General features: G+C 43.3%; 1 long non-coding RNA gene across 1 annotated transcript; it reads left to right on the forward strand.

Moving 5' to 3' along the window:
* The first annotated feature begins 1,528 nt into the window (after nucleotides 1-1,528).
* LOC128763682 (uncharacterized) lies at nucleotides 1,529-5,248 on the forward strand. Its single transcript, XR_008415670.1, has 5 exons — nucleotides 1,529-1,667; nucleotides 2,712-2,772; nucleotides 2,853-2,948; nucleotides 4,884-4,977; nucleotides 5,165-5,248. It is a non-coding gene; the product is annotated as an uncharacterized LOC128763682 (long non-coding RNA).
* Nucleotides 5,249-6,000: the final 752 nt, after the last annotated feature.

Below are 6,000 nucleotides of genomic sequence, written 5' to 3' on the forward strand. Positions count from 1 at the left end.
AGAACACGTGAAGGGAACATGCAGAAGCCAGCAATGAAAACCAGACCGGATTTAGACCGGAGGGCCGTGATTTGCTGATATTCCCACTCCCTCCTCAACACGCCTTCTAGCTCTGCTATGTAGTAATAGGATACTTAGAAATCATAATGTGCTCCAGCCCCCTCCCTCCTACAGTTGCTTCTTATCTAACTCCCACTTGCTTCAGAGTTCCTCTTTGTCTAAGGTCTTGGCTCCACAGAACTAAAGAGAGAAGAGAAGAGAGCAGCTTGTTCCTGGTGAAAAAGGCCGCCACATATTAAAAAGCTATAGTTGATTTATAGTACTGTTTGGGAAGCACTTTATGCGATCCAAAAAAACTCCAGTATTCTTCTGCTCTCTGGGTTTTGGCATGTTATGAATAGGGTTTTGTGGCCAAGCTGTAACAAGCAGAACTGTAGCGCAGAGCACGGATCAAACAACTGTGTTTTTCATTATAAAAGCAGAATATCTCATCTGTTTCGACTGTCAAATTAACTTAACATGGTTTTCTGGACTCTAAAGGAATGAAAGAATGTGTACTTAGTTTGTTATTAGCGCTTAGCTTGTCGACTAAAGTTAGAGGAGAAGACAAAAAAGTTTTGACTTCTATGAAAACTATTTTACCACGTTTATTAAAGTGAAAGGTCATATTCAAAAGTGAGTTTATGGACGTGCCAGGAGCTCAAGCTAGCATTTTCCACTGGTGGTAGCATTCGTGCAGTCAAAGTTGGATGAAGATTCTACTTCTTTTAGTGTTTCCTGTCCTGTTTTACCTGGTATCTCCATATCAAAGTAAAATAGAATAAAATAAACCACGGTGGCCATGTGAATCATTTGAAACAAGAAATACATGAAGTATAATGCAACAAATATTTCAGAATGCAGGTGTACAAATGAAGAGGGATAAGCCATTATTTTGTCTGAAGATCTCTGTTGAGCGACATGTTAAGTAGGCAGGGGAGAAAAGTCCATCAATGTTAACTACAAAGTAAAGAGATGAGTACTAACGCACAAACAAAGGATAACAGCTGAGCACAAAAGCACACAAAGATGAAAGTGGTCTGTTGAAAGACAAGCACCCTCACACAGACATCAGTACAACATACTATTCAAAAATGATTTTATCTATTATTTTTAACATTTAAATGAATACAATTCAGTATTACTCATGGATACCAATATCACACTTGGATCCACCCTTCTTTTTTACTTGGGTATTTTTGACAGTGACTCATAGCTGGACTTGCAGTAAAATTACAGATTTTACTTTTATTTCATAGCAACTATTTTTTAGGGTTGTTAAGGCAAGTAGCTGTATGAAATACTTCTTCTTAGGCTTAAATTAAGGTTTTAGTTCTGGGTAAATACTTGTTTGACTGTTACTTTCCAGTGGATCCAAATCATACGCAAAAAAAACTGATGAATTGTGTTCATTTTCCTCAATTGCTTTTGTCAGCAACTGAAATTGGTCAGATGTTAATCCCCCTATTTTGCAGTGTATGACAAACGACTCTGACTCCTGGTAGTACAACGTCAGCTGACGACCTCCCTGGGTGCTTGTTTTGGCAACAACTGGGTCAATGAACTGATCACTCCTGACTCAAAACAAGTTCTTCACCCTGCTCTACATCAGATGAGTCCAGCGTCAGGTAATGAATGACGCCGTTGTTTGTCTGAGAGGTGTTTGTTTTCGGCAAACAGGATTTGATGGATTTCCTTTTCACACTATCTCTTAAGCCTGGAGTGTGGGCAATGATAAAAAAGTTGTTGCACTGTCAGATATTCCCAAGACCTTTGCTCCAAAGCATCAGTTAGTAACACACACACACACACGTCTGAACCAGAAGGTTAGTAAGTGGCCTTCAGTCTCATCTGAAACCAGTCAAGAACTCAACCAATAATGGGACCAGCTACGTCTCACAGTCGGACTACAGAGGAGGTTTTTGGGAAGCAGAAAGTCCAGGCCTCTTTGCCAAGGCTGCTGCCACCATGACTCAAATGTGGGCCAGTTTTTAACTAGAAACCCAGCTTTTATATCAGAGGCACATCAACAGTAAGATGCTTCATCCATGATCCCTCCGGTTGTCCATTAAAAATCTGAGCCTAACATGCGCAGGATCTGCTCTCCGAGAAACTCGAGCTGGTCCATTTGCCCCCGTAAACCTCCTCATCTCTGCTGCCATCCTCTTGCCTGTCAGCGCGTCGGTGTTAGCGAAGCCACAAAGCTGGCTAATCCTCACTAATGCCTGCTGGCGGGGGGTTGTTCGCCGTGGCCAGCCAGAGAGATGCACGGGAGCTTTGTCAGTCCGATAAGTTGCTCCTACTGACACTGTTTCCTGCTGACACTCGATACGAGTGTTTGATTTGGTTACAGATGCTGACACAGCACATCTCTGCGTCGTCTCAGACCAGGTAGCTGGCGTATCTTCCTCATCTTCTTCCTCTGGCCCAGTTTCAGCGTGGATTAATCCCCATCTTTGCTCTGTATTTACACATGCTGACCTGTCGGGGGATGGTCCTGCAGTATGTCGGCTAAAAGTAATCGTTAGATCTTGTTAACCCAGATAAATGTGCTTCACTCATAGAAGCGCTGGAATAGCCACTTCCAAAAGGAACACAAAGCACACATCAGCAGCAGGAGAGCGCTCAGTGTTTGAATCCCATTCTGCTCTCTGTGTTTTGTCTCTATATAGAAGTGCCCAGAGCTTATTTGATATGGAGTTTAACTGAACAAAGGTTACGGACTGAAAACAGGTTTGTGAAGGTTCTCATTCATCCAGGTCTTTTACTCAAAGGATTTAAATTCAAACTCAGGTTTGGGTCTCATTCCACAGAGGTTAAAGGCTTCTCACGCTCAGGTGTGCCACATCTGGATCGTCATGTCAGGCCTGCAGCATCATTTTACCAAGTCACCTGTACATGTTTCTCAGGTGAGTCAAGAGTGACTCATGAAGAATACTGAAATTAACTAAATGAGAAACCAGTGTTTGTCTATTTAACCCTGTAAGCAAATCATTTCAATCTTGACACGTTTTAGAGCAAAATGTATTTAGTTGAAGTTTTGGGGATTTTTTTATTTGCCAGTGAATGAACCCCGTTCATTTTCTACTGTTTTATATCCCAGTGTATTTGCTGCATGTTTGTATTTACACTGTCAACTTTAGACTATAGGGCTTAACCACGCTTCTTACTGACAAGATCAAGAACACATTTTAACAGTTTTTCCCCAACAGACACAAAAAAGTGCTGGTTAAAATTTAGCCAGTTCAGACCAATGAGCGGAGAAAACCATTGTAAAACACACTCCAGGCCTGTGGGTGGCATTGCAGTTTTCTTATTGCAGTAAGCTCGAGCACAATGCTACATTAGCATAGCAACCTGAATATGGTAGAAAGTGTTTTATTTTTGTTTTAAGTGTGTTCTAAAATGAAATTAAAAAATACACTTAGTTCCAGTCGACATGTTGATTGTTATGAAGAAAATATAACTCATGCGGGAAAAAAAGTCAAAGCTGTCGAAGAACTGGCATGAGTATATTTTTAAAATAAGATAAAATAATCTCCTCACGTTGATAATGGAAATAAAAAAGAGCAATGCCTTTAAATTAAGTTAAAAAAGATGAGTCTTCAAGGACCATGATGTAAGCGGATGATATAGTGATTTGTAGATCATCAGAAGGTGGTGGAAAGAAGAATGGGGGAAACACCGAGACATAAATGGGAGGGGGGCAGGAGGGCCGAGGACAGTGCAGGAAATACAGGTAGTGGGAACAAACAACAGTATTTGGGAGTCAGAGGAGAGTGCAGGCAGGGCGACCACACCTGGTAGGCGTGATCGGTATCGGCCAGAGTGAAAGGGACACTTTGTAGGACAATAGAAGGGAAGATGCTCAGCTTGCTGCGGGACATGATCAGAAAACATCAAAGTGGAGTGGAGACAAACGTTGGCTCAAATGTCAAAAAAAAAAGAAGAAAGACATAATCATGAAAACTGCAAACAATACTAGTATTAATTGCCAAATGTTGGTGCACGAAAATAAGAGCTTTAAGGGGTTTTCTGGGGAGTGTAGACCTGTTCCCAGGATGCATCACACAAAAGGGCGCTGTGCATGCAGACGCCAAAAGGGGCTTAGATTTGGGGCCGTAACCAGGACCAGAGAGGTCAGACACGAAGGTCAGACAGTCTAAGCCTTTGCCTGTGTTCCAAACTGCCCCTAGGAAAGGTGTTGAGGGGCCCCCCTACCGTGAGAACAGTCACAGTGAGCTGCTCCCCAGGGACGCAGACTTTAGACCCGCCTTTCCAAAAACCCACTGATGCCATCCTACACACAGCCACACGATCCCCACAGCTGCCTGCTCACAAACTCACACGCAGCCAACACAACCTTCTGCCACAAGGTGAGTCAATGTGATGGGGGACGTTACTCCAGACCACCCTCTTCACGCTTATCGCCTGGACGATGCACATCAATGCAATCAGCTGATCTGTTGCCATGGGAACCACAGACGTGACCTTCGAATAGAGGACACGGATAAAGTAGCCACTGCTGCCATAGATATGACGGTGAAAGCAAACAGAGGATCACTAGTAAAATAGACTTTTCTATGGAAATGCAGAAACGATGTGTCAGACTGACAAAAGGATCTAATTTCCAGGAAAAGGGAACAGACATTTGCAGAAGTGTTCCCAGAAGACACTTAAAAAAAACACTTTCACAGAGTGAATGGATCCGGATCAGTGGGGTCACTGAACTAGGGAGCGTTATCATGCGGATCAGAGGAGCCAAGGAGACGCCAGACATCAAATTTCCTGTGCAGCTTAAGCCCAGGTACAGACTCATCAAGCATCTTTTGATCCTCATCTAGACTTGACTTCACCACCCGAGTGCATGTTCCTCTGCCAAGATGGAGACGAAAAGCGATGGATCTGAAGTCAAGAGAATAACCACGTGTGGCCCAGGTATCAATCTGCATGTGTCACAGGGCTCATTCCAAACACGGATGTCGCCGGCGAGCTCACTGAGGTGGTCGCTTCATCATCGCCTTGACTCTATCTGCTCTGTCAACGCCAGCGTGGAAGACAAGTTACAGACACCCCGAAAAATGGGAGATCACCTCCAGATTATTTCTCTGTCGTTTATCTCTAGAGAACAAAGAGGCTCGTGTGTTCGGCGCCACACATTTCTAGATTTTCTCCTCTGCCTACTTAACATGGCTCATCAGAGATCTTCAGACAAAATATTTGGATAAGTCATTCTTCAGGAACAAGAGCAAGGCTTCTGTCAGTCGAAAACAAGATCCTGGACTGTCCCTTCGATTAGGTGCATGGTTCATGGTGTGTTCATGTGGGAGGAGACCCCGAGTCCAACCCAGATAACACTTTAGAGACTGACCAAGAAACATCAGGAGGAGGTTTCTGAGGAGAAAGATATGCTCTTGGAGGTCACACTTCTAACTGAACTTCCAACAAGAATGAAGTTCCATGTTAAAACCCAGGCAAGTGCAATAGTATTGGGATGTGATGGGCCCATGAGGCTTCATGAAACGGTGTCCTCGTTTTCAGAGCACACTAGGTGGCGCTCTCTGCTCTAAAGTCTTTGGATTTGACCAACCAGTTCAATGAAACTTCATTTTAAAACCAACAGCGCCACCTACTGAGCTCTAAAAGTCCGGACACTGTTTCATCAAGCCTCATTGGCCCATCACTAGTTTTGGACCGTTGTTCAAGCAACTTCACAGCACTTGGAGTCACCAGAGAAGGTTCTGCCTCATCATGCTGTGCCCACACTTCCAACAGCAAAGAAACAATGATACTGCAAAGTAGGGCTGCAACTGACGAATATTTTCGTTGTCGACTAATCTACTCATTACTTTTTCGATTAGTCGACTAATCACGTTGACCTTTGTTTGGACCTATTTTGAATTTGTGTTGAACCTAAAGTTGCTTAAATCATCTTGCTGTGATACTCCTACACCATACATT

The sequence above is a fragment of the Synchiropus splendidus genome, chromosome 8 (assembly GCF_027744825.2).
Source record: "Synchiropus splendidus isolate RoL2022-P1 chromosome 8, RoL_Sspl_1.0, whole genome shotgun sequence".
Classification (NCBI taxonomy): Eukaryota; Metazoa; Chordata; class Actinopteri; order Syngnathiformes; family Callionymidae; genus Synchiropus; species Synchiropus splendidus.